This window comes from Macaca fascicularis, chromosome 15 (assembly GCF_037993035.2).
Source record: "Macaca fascicularis isolate 582-1 chromosome 15, T2T-MFA8v1.1".
Taxonomy (NCBI): Eukaryota; Metazoa; Chordata; class Mammalia; order Primates; family Cercopithecidae; genus Macaca; species Macaca fascicularis.
Window position 1 is genome coordinate 94695532 of NC_088389.1, and position 14975 is coordinate 94710506.

The 14975-nt window shown below is 41.2% G+C and overlaps 1 long non-coding RNA gene and 1 other non-coding gene across 2 annotated transcripts in view; both read left to right on the forward strand.

Annotated features, from left to right (window-relative positions):
- Positions 1 to 14975, forward strand: part of LOC102123186 (uncharacterized) — a 148213-nt gene that overhangs the window by 92654 nt on the left and 40584 nt on the right. The window lies entirely within an intron of this gene.
- Positions 14011 to 14115, forward strand: LOC123569338 (U6 spliceosomal RNA). The gene has a single exon (XR_006692967.2). It is a non-coding gene; the product is annotated as a U6 spliceosomal RNA (small nuclear RNA).

A 14975-nucleotide genomic window follows, 5' to 3' on the forward strand; every position in this document is an offset into this window, starting at 1 on the left:
CCAAAAGGCCGAGAAGCGATAGGGGAAGAGTCATCTTTCTCAAACACATGCACCTCCTGTGTTGAAAACGTCAATGATATTCCCAGTCCTTGGGATTAGGAGTGAACTCCTTACATGGCTTCCAAGGTTCTTCATAATCTGAATCCTGCTTGTCCTGGGGCCTTGTCTCATCCCATTGCCCATCCTCCTCACTCTCCATCTCACTCCCACCTCCTATTTCTGCTCCAACCATGCTGTATTGCTCTCTGTTCCTTGAAAAGACCACGTAGTGTCTCACCTCTGGCCCTCACACTATTTCCTCTGCTTAAATATTCTTCTCTCCATCTTTTCCTTCAGGTATCAGCTACAGCATCATGCCTCAAAGTAAACTTAACCTCATGCCCCAGGCTAGGTTAGATGCCTCTTCTTGGCTGCTCATAGCATCCCACACATTGCACCACTGTAGCATGTATCACATTTTATTTTACTTTGCTTGTTAGTAACAGCCTCCAGATGTGGGATGCTTGAGGAAAGGGACAAAGTCTTGAGGAAAAAAATAACTCTTTGATATATAGATTTAGATAGGGCACTGAATAACAAATCACAAAATTACACCTGGCATTATGGTTATAAAAGAAAGGCAGCATGGTATAGGGGAAATGGCAGACCAGGACTTGATCTTGCCTCTGCCTCCTGGCCAACTATGAGACCTTGGGAAAATTATTTCATATTCCTAAGCCTTAGTTTCCTCATCTGTAAATGGGATGAAACTATCTACTTTCAGGGCTATCGTAAAAGAGTCAGTTTGATGATACATATAAAAGAGCTTAGCACAATGCTTGGCACGTATTAGAATACTCAGAAGAGGCAATTTTTTTTTTTTAAATCACTATGTACCCCATGTTGATAAATAATATATACATGGGGTACATAGTGACATTTTGATACATATAATCTATAGTGATCAGATCAGGGTAGTTAGCATATCCATCATCCCAAAGATTTATCATTTCTTTGTGTTGGCAGCAGTCAATATCCTCCTTCTAGCTATTTGAAAATACATGTAAGTGTTAACTATAATCATCCTACAATGGCATAGAACACTAAGAAGTGGTTGTTATTGTAAAATGTTATGATCTGCCTCACCCCAAGCATGAAATATATGAAAGCAGAACAGAAGACAAAGGAATCTGAGAACTTGAGCAGGCTGGGTATGGTGGCTTACGCCTGTAATCCTAGCACGTTGGGAGGCCAGGGCAGGTGGATCACGACGTCAGGAGTTCAAGACCACCATGGCCAATATGGTGAAACCCAGTCTCTACTAAAAATACAAAAATTAGCCTGGCGTGGTGGTGGGAACCTGTAATCCCAGCTACTTGGGAGGCTGAGGCGGAGAATTGCTTGAACAGGGAGGCGGAAGTTGCAGTGAGCCAAGATCGTGCCACTGGACTCCAGCCTGAGTGACAGAGTGAAACTCTGTCTCAAACAAAAACAAACAAACAAACAAAGCGCTTAAGCAACTGCTTCAAAGTCCAGAGAATGATAGTGGATGGGGGGCAGGGGAAGAGGGTGAGTGAGGAGACACTTTTAGCTAAAGGGAGAGCTACTGACGTAGGCCTTAAATTGAGCTGGAGCAGAGGGTGGAAGAAGAAAGAAGAAGGAGGCAATGTTCTCCAGGCCCCCACCCCCTCAATGTAATGTCCAGGACCCCAAGGCAACTCCAGCATGGGTGGTAAGGGTATGAGAATAGTGGTAGAGGACACTTTAATGTGCACTTGAATCACCTGGGAATGCTGTTTAAAATGCAGATTCTGATTCCATAGATGTGGGGTGGAATCTGAGACTCTGCATTCCTAATAAGCTTCCAGGTCATGCTAATGCTGCTAATTCAGGGATCATATTTTGAGTATCAAGGATGTAGAAAATAACCACTTATGCTATTTCTTATTGTGTAATGATATTAAAAAAAACCCATTCGCCTCTTAGCAATTTTGTGAGGATTCCATTGGGGAAGAATATTCCGTGTGTTTGGGAAAAATATTCTGATAAATCACTTGGTATTGAGGTGTAGGTGGGATGACTCACCAAAGCATGCATTGAAATAGTAACTGAAGATCTTAAACTACTTTCTCAGGAAGGGGCCCATTGACTCAAGGTCTTTTTGTCTCTGCTTCAGAATGAGAGGGGCATCTGGGTTTGAGGGCAGAGCAGAATGGCTATCTGTAGGAGACAGGGAACAGTGTGAATGGGGAACTGGATGCAGGGACCTACATTGGAGGAATGTCTATAGAGATATTCAGAACTCGTTTGCTTGACAGTATGCTCATTTTTCTTCATCCCATCCAAGGAATACTTTGGATTGTTCAGCAGTGCTTCTGTGTATGTAATTTTCCTTCCTTCCTTCCTTCCTTCCTTCCTTCCTTCCTTCCTTCCTTCCTTCCTTCCTTCCTCCCTCCCTCCCTCCCTCCCTCCCTTCCTTCCTTCTTTCCTTCCTTCCTTCTTCCTTTCTTTCCCTCCCCTTCCCTCCCCTCCCTCCTTCCCTTCCTCCCTCCCTCCCTCCCTCCCTCCCTCCCTCCCTCCCTTCCTTCCTTCCTTCCTTCCTTCCTTCCTTCCTTCCTTCCTTCCTTCCTTCCTTCCTTCCTTTTATTTCTTTGCAGGGGGAATGGGTTTGAGGAGATAGATGAGGGGACAGCACACAGCAGGATTACTCTAGCCTTGAAGGCTCTTGCTTGGTTTTCTTGAACAGTTTCTGGGTGGTAGGGAGTCAGGAGGAAACAGTGGGACACATCCCACCTTCTATTGTTGAGTATTCTGACTGTACTGTTATCAAAATCAGTAACTGAAGCAAAGAACAATAATGTATTGGAAAATATCTTCAAACTTGCAATAGGTTAAAAACCAAATGGTCAGGCGTGGTGGCTCACGCCTGTAATCCCAGCACTTTGGGAGGCCGAGGTGGGCAGATCACGAGGTCAGGAGATCGAGAGCATCCTGGCTAACACAGTGAAACCCTGTCTCTACTAAAAATACAAAAAATTAGCCGGGCGTGGTGGTGGGCACCTATAGTCCCAGCTACTCGGGAGGCTGAGGCAGGAGGATGGCGTGAAGCCGGGAGGCGGAGCTTGCAGTGAGCCAAGATTGTGCCACTGCACTCCAGCCTGGACCACAGAGCGAGATTCTGTCTCAAAAAAAAAAAAAAAAAAAAAAGGAAAGGATTGACAAAAACAGAGGGGAAGACAATGACATGGGAGACAAGAGAAGAGGCTGCTTAAGAAAAGGTTAACAGTGCCTGGGCGTTTTCCCAGAAAACAGGAGGTGAAGGAGTAACACTCTCATAAAATCAAACTCGATCAGACATATTCAGGCTTGCTTTATTTCAGAACTTCACAAGCCCATGACTCAAGGGACTGGCACTAATTTTAAAACAGAGTTATAACCTGGGTTCCATGAAAGGACTAAAGAGGTGTATCCTGGAATCTCCTGAAATCATATGTGAAATTTATGTCTGTACATATACATATCATTCTAGGGAGAGGCTACTTATCTCTCATCAAATTGCATATCCAATGGTGATATTAAAATGGTTAAGAATCACTGACTTCAAAATTAAAGCTAGCTAGAAGTCCATCTTCAATAATCTTGTCTATGAAAACAATGAAAAAGTGGAAATGACAGGAAACTAGAAATTTTGTCACTAAGAAATCAAAGTAATCAGTCCAGAGTTACATTATCATTATTTTAAAGTAGTGAAGTCCAGCTAGAGGATGATGAAATGTTGATAACTGCTTAGAAAAGTAAAAATGGGCTGGGCATGGTGGCTCACGCCTGCAATCCCAGCACTTTGGAAGCCAAGGTGGGCAGATCACTTGAGTCAAGAGTTCACAATCAGCCTGGCCAACAAGGTGAAACTCTGTCTCTACTAAAAATACACACACACACACACACACACACACACACACACACACACACAAAAACAAAAAAAACAACAACAACTTAGCTAGGCATGGTGGTGGGTGCCTATAATCCCAGCTACTTGGGATACTTGGGAGACTGAGGCAGGAGAATTGCTTAAACCCAGGAGGTAGAGGTTGCAATGAGCTGAGATCATGCCAATGCACCACAACCTGGGCGACAGAGTCAGACTCCATTTCAAAAAAAAAAGTAAAAAGAAAAGGAAAAATGGCCTCCCTTGATGCTATTCAATAGAAAATGGTGACCAGGCTGGGCACAGTGGCTCACTCCTGTAATCCCAGCACCTTGGGAGGCTGAGGCAGGTGGATCACAAGGTCAGGAGATTGACACCATCCTAGCCAACATGGTGAAACCCTGTCTCTACAAAAAATACAAAAATTAGCTGGGCGTGGTGGTACATGCCTGCAATCCCAGCTATTCGGGAGGCTGAGGCAGGAGAATTGCTTGAACTAGGGAGTCGAAGGTTGCAGTGAGCCAAGATTGCACCATTGCACTCCAGCCTGGCAACAGAGCGAGACTCCATCTCAAAAAAATAAAATAAAATAAAATGGTGACCAATTATTCTCAATGTCCATAGTAAATGACAACAAAAGCTTGACATCAGACATAAAATAAATTCAAGTTAGAGCAGTTAGTTTTGCCCCCCAAAGAGCACTTGGCAAAGTCTGGAGATATTTTGGTTGCCTTAACTAGGGCTTTGTACCTACAAGTGGGTAGAGGCCAGGGATGAAGAAGAGGTATCACCTTCCCAGGCACCAGTACCAAAATGACTGAGGAGTTACAGGAGATTCTTCTTCTTTAGCTAGAGCACCAGAGCTGGATTTCGGTAGCAGCCACCACCAGGTATCTCAGGCTGCTTACTGGAGGCCTAAGAAGGCAGGTGGATTGAAATCTCTGTAAGGATCAAACATTCACACTAAAACACTGCAGTAAATGAGAAGGGGAAAAAGAAAATCACGTCAGCACCTCAACAAAATACCCAGACCGCACGCAAGACTCACCTCATTTTGGAGGTCATGTAAATAATTATGAGTCAATGAATACATTTATATTCTACTTGTAAAAAAGTGCCTTTTAAGGGAGAAGATGTGACTAGAGTTTAATATGCTGAATTACTAAGACTTAAATTCATGGGCACAATTTGTAAATGCATGAACATAGTCTGCATAAAACCCTTAACATTAACCTTTAAGTATGTTGGAGACATGCAATAAATGCCCCTTTACTTCTTAATGAATAATTAGAAAACATTTTACACCATTATAGACACTCTAGATTCATGGTTCCGAATTTTTAAGTCAGCAATTAGTCATCTACGTGATATTCAGTGCAAGAATAGCACTCATAAATAATAGTGTATTTTCCCTAGCCAGACTGATTAGGTAGCTATTTATAGTGCTAGCTATTGCGGCTGTGGTCTCCAAGTATAAAGATATTCATAATAGTTAGACATGGCTATATTTGGCAGTGTTTTGTTATTGCTATAATACAGGGAGAGCTATATGAGGTTATAATTTTTCTCATTAGTGGTGAAAGGAATGGAAAATGTGCTTGCATAAGTCTGTACTCGGTAAAAACAAATGTAGAGTCAGATATGCAAAATTAGGTTTTCTTCAGAACAATGAAATGAATGCAGTGGGCTTCCTTTTCTGAAAGATTTTGGTATAAGATATGAAGCTGACCTTTTGAATGGCTATGAATTGTTTCTCAGATATATTTAAACTGACTTAAAGGTAAATCTTCCTTCCACCCACTCAACAATACATGGTATCACCAAATTAAAGCTTGACAGTTACAGGTTTCCTGTGCTTGTTGTTCAAGAACTGCGACCATAAAGAATTCTTCTATATTTGACGCACAGATCCCAAAGCCTAATGCCATGTTTCCTGAGAGAATGAAGACTCACCACGACCCCACATTGCTCCTTTAATCCTTGAGCTAGGGGCTCTGAGATAAATAATTTTTAAAAATTGAATCAAGATCTCCTAAATGAAAATCTAAAAATCTTCAAGCCATCCTGGGCTTTATGCACTCCTTGAGAAGAATTCTGGGTCCTCAAAGTTAGCAATCAAGGGCGTCATAATAAATTTAGAAATAAATTCAGTCAAAAACTCTTTTTTCTTTTTTTTAAATAGACAAATTTTCCTGGGATTGGGCCTTTAATGGAACTGGGTTCAGCAAATCCAAATTCTGCCCCCTACTGGCTCACTCAGAAAAACCGTTTTCTGTTTCAGTTTTGGCAGCTCTGTAATTAGGGTAATAAATTCAAACTCAGGCCCACTGGGTCATAAAGGTCGTAGAAAAGATAATTATATCATTGGCAGTAAAAAGCGAATCAGATTAAAACAGAGCCCTTCTTACATGTTTAACAACAGTAAAAGAAAAAGATCATCTCTTAACTAATCAAAGTTAACATTACTAAAAATGGAGAAACTAACATAATATACCTCCTGATATGATGTATGGAGAAGGACAGCAATTACTTCTTTAGTTTTCCTGCCAAAAATGCATAACCTTAATCTAATCACAAGGAAACATCAGCCAAATTCAATGTGGGGGACATTTTACAAAATAACTGCCTTTTAATCTTCATAAATATCAAGGTCAGAAACAGAAAGAATGACTGAGAAACTGTTCCAGACTAAAGGGGACTAACAAAACATGACAACTAATGCAATACGGGATTAGATCTTGGGCTGAGATCTAATGGTTAGAAAAGATATTATAAGGCAATGGATGAAGAGAGAATATGGAATGTGGGTTAGCTAATGATACTGTATCAATGTTAAATTTCCTGGTCTTGATAATCACAGTGTAGTTATATAAGAGGATATCATTTTTTAAAAAAAGTAAAATATACACTGAATATTTAGTAAGGGGCAGAGTGTCTCCAAACTTACTCTCAAATGACTTACTCTCAAAAGCCATAACTAGAGTTAGAGCTAGAAATAGAAATAGTAATAGAAATAGAAACACAAATGTGTGTGTAGAGAGAGACAGACAGGTATGTATAGCAAATGGAGAAAACAGAAAACGTAAGCAACCAGTGAACCTGTGTAAAAGAGATACAGAGTTCCTTCTACTATTATTGCAAAACATACAAATTAATTTATAATATAAAAAAGACGCCAGGCTCGGTGGCTCACGCCTGTAATCCCAGTACTTTGGGAGGCCGAGGCAGGTGGATCACGAAGTCAGGATATTGAGAGCATCCTGGCTAACACAGTGAAACCCCATCTGTACTAAAAATATAAAAAATTAGCTGGGCGTGGTGGCGGGCGCCTGTAGTCCCAGCTACTCAGGAGGCTGAGGCAGGAGAATGGCATGAGTAAACCCGGGAGGCGAGCTTGCAGTGAGCCTAGATCGCGCCACTGCACTCCAGCCTGGGCGACAGGGCGAGACTGTCTCAAAATAAATAAATAAATAAAAATTAAAAAATAAAAAAGACTGCCATTGATTACAATAAACATTTTTGTACACCATTATGCAAGTCATTTTTTTTTCTATCAGATCTTCCACAGTGGGATTGGTGGATCAGGTAAAACTCCCTCACTTTTAAAAATAAGTTAAGATCCAACGTGTGGTGATTCAGGAAGAATAGTGATCTAAAGAAGTAGTTCTGGATTTTTTTCCAGTTATTTCATTCTGGCAAAGGGCATCTATGCGTAACGTACTCTTGTGTGTTTCTACTTATCATTATAAGTACCTGTAGGATTGACTCAGAGAATGGGGCTATGCTGAGGTGCTCCCTTGGGAGATAGCAGAAGCAAATAATTAATTCATTCAGAAACATAAGAATGTCATGAATAGGGTGTCCCTTCTCCCGTAGTTTTAATACTTCAAAAGATGCTGCATTTACCAGGTAATTTGGGAGAAAGAAGAAAACATTAAAGTCTGGGACAAGATACAAAAGAAAAAGCTGGAACTGTCCCCTGTCAGAATCTAAGGTTTGGGGCCATACTGAAAGGTAATTGACTTCAATCTACCTTCCCCAGAAGGGGTTACAGATACCAGCAAGGTGGAGAGGAGGCAGGTTCTACTCAGACTAGTGCATCCCTAAGATCCCCTGGGAAAGATATGCATTTGTTATTATTTTTTAAAATTTTATTTTATTTTAAGTTCCAGGATACATGTGCAGGATGTGCAGGTTACATAAGCAAACGTGTGCCATGGTGGTTTGCAGCACCTATCAACCCATCACCTAGATACTAAACACAGCATGAATTAGCTATTTATCCTGATGTTCTCCCTCCTCTGATCCCCCCGACAGGCCCTAGTGTGTGTTGTTCCCCTCCCTGAGTCTATGTGCTCTTATCATTCAGCTCCCACTTACAAGTGAGAACCTGCGGTGTTTGGTTTTCTGTTCCTGTGTTAGTTTGCTGAGGTTAATTGCTTTCAGGTTCATCCATGTCCCTGCAAAGGACATGATCTCATTCCTTGGGCTGTATAGTATTCCATGATGTATATGTACCACATTTTCTTTATCCAGTCTATCACTGATAGGCATTTACATTGATTCCATGTCTTTGCTATTGTGAATAGTGCTGGAATGAACATACGCGTGCATATATCTTCATAATAGAATGATTTATATTCCTTTGGGTATATACCCAGTAATGGTATTGCTAGGTCAAATGGTATTACTGGTTGTAGGTCTTTGAGGAATCGCCACACTGTCTTCCACAATGGTTGAACTAATTTACATTCCCCCCAAAAATGTGTATATTTGTAAGAATATTAACAGTACCAGGTACTGGATGTGTGTTTCATTGTACTAAGTGCTTTACGAAAACCCTATTGACAGTACAAACCTCTATCTGAGTTTCCTACTCTTAATGGAGATTTTTAAAATGTGATTTTTCCCCAAATTTCAATTAAATATTTACACATCTGGTAGAATAAACTGAACATCTCAACCCACCCCAGCCCAACACACACACACACACACACACACACACACACACACACACCCCTCTTAGAATGGAAGAAATCTAGCAATGAGGAAGAAACTACTTGAACCTGGTGCCAGGTGACACAGGCAGAGTGATTTTTCAGTTATTGGGTAAAACAATGAAAACAGGATCAGAAAAAAGTCTATTGTTATTAATTCAAAAGAAGTAGAGTTAAAGCTATACCAATAAGAGAACATACCCCCTACTTAGACTAGACAAAGCAACCTTTGGAAGAAATTGCTTTTCTCACAGATAAAATTGATTGTCTCTAAGGAATTTCTGAAGGAAATCTGGGGGCAGGCTCTTCTGGAGGTGAGGTACCCCCCGTGTCCCCACTGTCCCTTCCACCGGAGATGAGTGTATCTATGAAAGGGGGATCAGAGGAAGCTTTGCTGGCCTCCAGGTAAAGCCAGAGGCAGCAGAATATTACAGACTGAAGAGGTGACTGGGTCTAGGGCTTTCTATCCTGGCAGGGACAGCGAGCAGAGATAGAAAGGGAGAGCGAGATGGAGAGGAATGACATCCAAACAGAGGAGAAGAAGACAGGAGGATAAGGAGACAGAGAAATAGGCGGGAAGCAAGACTTTGTGGAGATACTTTCTGAAAGGCACCAAATGTGGAGAACTTGTTTCCTTTTTGAGACGTAAGAAAGGGCATTAACTTTTTAAAAAAGGTACAATTCCAGTTTCTGCCTCCAGCTCTCTACTGCTTTGGGTCATACATGAATCTTTCAGAAAGACCATGATCTAAACCCTCTCCCAGTGGAGTCCAAGGAAGGTAGAAAGTTGGGATAAGGAGAGGTAGCCTCATTGTATAGAATGGGTATCTGTCCTGTCCCACAGTGGACTACTGGGTGGGGAAGAGCCACCACCAACTCTGGATCTTCCAGCCTGAGAGAAATGTGATTTCCTAACTCCCTTGACTTCTCATGGGTCACCACAGATATCTGTATGAGGCCAGAGAGACTGGGCACTCCCATGGGTATAAGCATATAAACGCTACTTGCAGTTTAAGAAGTTTATCAAGCACCACTGGATATGATGGTGTGTGCCCATAGTCTCAGCTACTCAGGAGGCAAAGGCAGGCGTATCACTTGAGCTTAGAAGTTTGAGGCTGCAATGAGATATGAATGTGCCACTGCACTATAGCTTGGAAGGCTGAGTGAGACCCTGTTTAAAAAAAAACAAACAACTTTTATCAAGTACCTAATGTATAAAAACAATGTCTGGGTTTGGACTGCCTCAAAGTCTACTTGTGCTGTTTCCTGCACATAGTCCAAAGTATTGCGCCCTATGCATATTATGCATGATTGCTCTCAGTACGTAGAAATGATTGCATACTTCAGCTGCAGCTGCTGCTTTCCCCCTCCAATTTTATTCTCCACAATTTGGAATGTTTCAGAGATCTTCAAACATGTCATGATCCTTCAGGCTTCTATACATGTCTGTGGTTCCCTCTACCTCAAATGTCTCTCTTTTCTCCTCTGCCAGAAATTTTTTATTAATCTGGGTTTTAGCCCATTGCAGCACATAGTGTTTGTTCAGGAAGTGTTGATGGAATGACAGAAAGAATGAATGAATAATTCCCTTCTCCACTGTCTTAGAACCTTCTGTATGTGTCACTCATTTTACTTATCACACTGTGTTGCCTCTTACTTATCTGCCACAGATTCTTGATGGCTAGCACTGTTGCCTGGGAGGATAAACCAATAGAAGAGTGCTTGAAATATAGCAGATGTTCAACAAATTATTGTTGAATCGATCTGAATTGTTCACTCACTCTTGGACATCTGCTTATTCACTGCACTTGGACACCTGTATGTCTGTGTGTGGTGTAGTCTGTGTGTCTTTCCTCAAACGCAGGTGTTTTTATAATATGGCTTTCTGGCTTGACATGATATGATTGTCCTGGGCAGAAGTCAGCATACTTCCAGTGTCTAGGACTAAGAAGTATATTTGGCTGGTTATTTTGATTTAGATTCTTCTCTTGAACTCCAAATTTTTAGTTAGTTCAAGATCCAAGACCTTTGGAAATGCAGACTCTAAAGGACCATATTTCACAAACATGGGCTTTTGAGTTCCAGCAGCCTTTGGAAGTCCTACATGGCTCTATGCACTGTGGGATGTCCAGGCAAAATGAATCCCCTTCCCTCACAACCTACAAGTTCTGGGCTGTGAGTCATGTCACTCCCTACATTTGTACAGGAGGGAAATCCAGTACTTCCTTGAAGGGGAAGAGATATTCATGAATGAGCAACCTAGAGGAAGGCAGGATAGCAGAACTGTTAGGAGAATTGATTTTGAAGTTAGCCCTGAGGTTGAATCTTATCTTTTCCACTTGTCAGATGTGCAACTTTGGACAAGTTACTGAACTGCTCTTAGCCTCAAATAATACCTATGTCACAGGGTTTTCCTAATGATTCAGTGAGTTAATGCACATCAAACATGCAGCTCAGAGTACGTACTCACTAGCTGCTGGGTCATTCATCCAATTCACGCTTACGGAGGCTTTGGCACCTCAGTCGGCTTAAGTGCTCTTACTTTGATTTTGTATATAGAATCCCCTTAAAATAAACAATCGTTGGTACCCCCACCTATCCCCTTTTCTTCGTTTTCTGACTTCTTGAAAAATCTAAGAGCTTAGCTTTTCCAAATGTGTGATCTGGAACATCTCTTCTGTTCTAGGAGCAGCTTACAACCCCAAAGCTATCTAAAGTCATTTGGAACATTTTGGCCATTATTATTTCAAATACTTTATTCTTACTGTCTTTCTTCTGGGACTCTAATTACATATATGTTAGGTCATTTTATATTGTACTATGAATTCTGGAGGCTGTTTTATTTTTTGTCAGCTTTTTTTTGCCTCTCTACTATTTTTATTTTATTATTATTATTATTATTATTATTATTATTTTATTATTTTGAGACGGAGTCTCACTATGTCACCCGAGCTGGAATGTAGTGGTGCCACCTCAGCTCACTGCAACCTCTGCCTCCCAGATTAAAGTGATTCTCCTGCCTCAGCCTCCTGAATAGCTGGGTTTACAGGTGCACGCCACCATGCCTGGCTAATTTTTGTATTTTTAGTAGAGACAGAGTTTCACCAGTTGGTCAGGCTGGTCTCCAACTCCTGACCTTGTGATCCGCCCATCTTGGCCTCCCAAAGTGCTGGGATTACAGGCTTTAGCCACTGCGTCCGACCCTGCCTCTCTACTCTTAAGATAAACCCTGGAGGTAAAGCTAACCAGGGAAATTTCTCCCAAAAGAGGATGGCATCCTTGATGTGAACAGCTTTTCCCAAGTTCACAGATTAAGACTTCTATCATGAAACTTATCTTTGAATATTTTTTCTTGCTTATGCCTCTATGAACATAGAAGTGGAAAAGGGGTCTGTTATGTGCACTTATGGGGTATACTTTTACTTGTGAAGGAGTTTGCAGTCAGTCTTATACGTGGATAACCTTATACTTTGATAGATAAAAGACAAAGGCCCAATGCAGGTAAGAAACTTTAATGGTACACGTGTTGCCTCATAATCAGTCAAAAACAAAACATTGGTTTACTCCTCTTAACCCGCATCATGGGTTAAAGAGAACATTGCCAGAAGGCCTTCACTCTTCTAAAAGGGCATCATTCGTTAGGTCCTTTTTCCACGGTTTAAAATAAAAAAAGCAATGATTAGAAATTTATCCCTCATGATAGGTTCTAGAGCAAATTCTGCTGTAAAGGCTACAGTTACACAACAGACTTTTAAATTCTCTTGTGAAAGTTATGCTAAATAATAGAATTAGCTAAACAGAAAAGTACCTGTGCAGCTGCTGGCAATTGTGGCCTATGGGGAAATACATCAAATGAAGATTATAGAAATTCAGTGGTAGGGGATTGACGAAGAAATTGCTTAGTCAAGTGAATAAACTCTTTACCTAGCTCATTCTTTGATCTATTTAATTTTAGGAGGTTTGGTTTATGGGGACCCTAGATAAGGAGCATACTCCAAACTCTTGGTATTATCCTCCCAATAGTCACAGTAATAGTCTCCCTGCTGCACTGTATTCTCTCAAAGATTTTAAATACTTGCATGCAGCCCTCTCTAGAATGTCATGTAGTCTCCCTCCAATTTGAATGACAAGAGCTGAAAGAAATGTGCAACCATGAGGACACCGTGACCTATGAATGACATGCTGAAATCGGAAACCCAAAATGATGGCAACTGAGAGTGGCGCTAAGGCCACAAGTTTTGGTCACACTCTCACCTAAGTAAGAATCTGACCAAAAAGAGGAGGAATTAAAAAAATAATTCTGGCAGGCCATTGTTTTGGATTAAGCTCATACACTAGGCCCCCACAAACCAAACCAAACCAAACCAAAATGGAATTGCTCATGCTAAGACTTTAAGGAAACACATAGATTCTAGAACAGACCAGGTTTTGTTTTTTCCCTCCTGCAAATCTCTATAACAAACATTTCTGACAGCATAGGTATCCACCCCCTGAAGTTCCCATTAAATCTTTTAACCAACTTCATTTCCTGTTGCCTAGAGACCATCAAGCTTCAGATGATCATGCAACAAAGGTTCCAGCCAGTTCCAGGGGAAGACACCACCCCTGACCATTAAGGAGCTACCCTGCCTCCACTAGACGGAGTAGGGTGAGAGTTCTGTGATCCTCAATAGGGAGGGACTATGCCCCAAGCCAGCATGAAGCAGTTACAGAAAAAAGGCCATCGGTCCCTCTGCCTCCCATAAAATTTATGGGCATCATGTCTCTCAGTGGGGAAATGAGGCAGGAAAACAGGGTCTGGAGGCAGGGAACATGAGGTCAATTCACACTTTAGCTATGACAGGAAATATCCTCTCCATTGGGCGTAGGGTCAAGTAAATGACTTTGTAACTTTATTTCGTCCTTTCCATTTACATAGGGCATACCCCAAGTACCAAATGGCATCCTCTAGAGGTTATTTCAACTCCCAAAAATTCTGTAACGGGATCTTTTAGCTCCTATGCTCAGGCCGGCTCCCAAACCATGGAGTGTACTTTCAGTTTCAATAAAACCGTTCTTTGTTTGTGCGTTTTGTCCAATTCTTTGTTCAACACACCAAGAATCCGGACACCTTACACCATTAACACATATACTAAAATTGGAATGATACAGAGAAGATTAACATGCTCCTTGCACAAGGATAACATGCAAATTCGTGAAGTGTTTCATTTTAAAAAATTATAATTTTTTTTTAAAAGGAAGAAGAAAATGAAGAAAAACTAATAAAAATAAAAACAAAGATAAAAATATTCCTGGCTACACACAAAAGATTTGGCTATGAAAATGTTCATTGCAGCCCTATAATACACACTTGTAGACACAATTTTTATTATTATAGTGAGGTAACTGTAATACAGCTTAGTAACCAAAGCTCCTTCTGAGTAGGGTGGTTAGAGGAGATTCTATTTTTATTCTCTCTCTATTGTTTTTCTCCCTTAATTTCTACTGTGGACATGTGCTGTTACAGTAAGAGAATAATCCAAATAAGGCATTTAAAGAAGGGATAAATTCCTCACCCCAGAGGTAGTTTGTCACTGGTTGGCTGTGAGTGATGAGGCAGCAAAGATGCCATCAATAGATGGGAATAGGGATCTCAATATATTTGTGTCCTGAAGCATTCTCTGCTAAGTGTTTCATGATTGGTACAGATGGTAAGTGGTACAGGAGATTAGAATCTCTCTCTGGATGGGCTCAGGGTTGGGGTGAGCCTTGTGGACCAGGAAAAAGAACTACATTTTCTTTTTTTCTTTTTTTCTTTTTCCTTTTTCTTTTATTTTTTATTTTTTTTGAGGTAGAGTTTCGGTCTTGTTGCCCAGGCTGGAGCACAATGGCACAATCTTGGCTCACTGCAACCTCTGTCTCCTGGGTTCAAGTATTTCTCCTGCCTCGGCCTCCCGAGTAGCTGGGATTGTAGGTGCTCACCACCACACCCAGCTAATTTTTGTATTTTTTAGTAGAGACAGGGTTGTGCCATGTTGGCCAGGCTGGTCTCGAACTCCTGACCTCAGGTGATCCACCTGCCTCAGCCTCCCAAA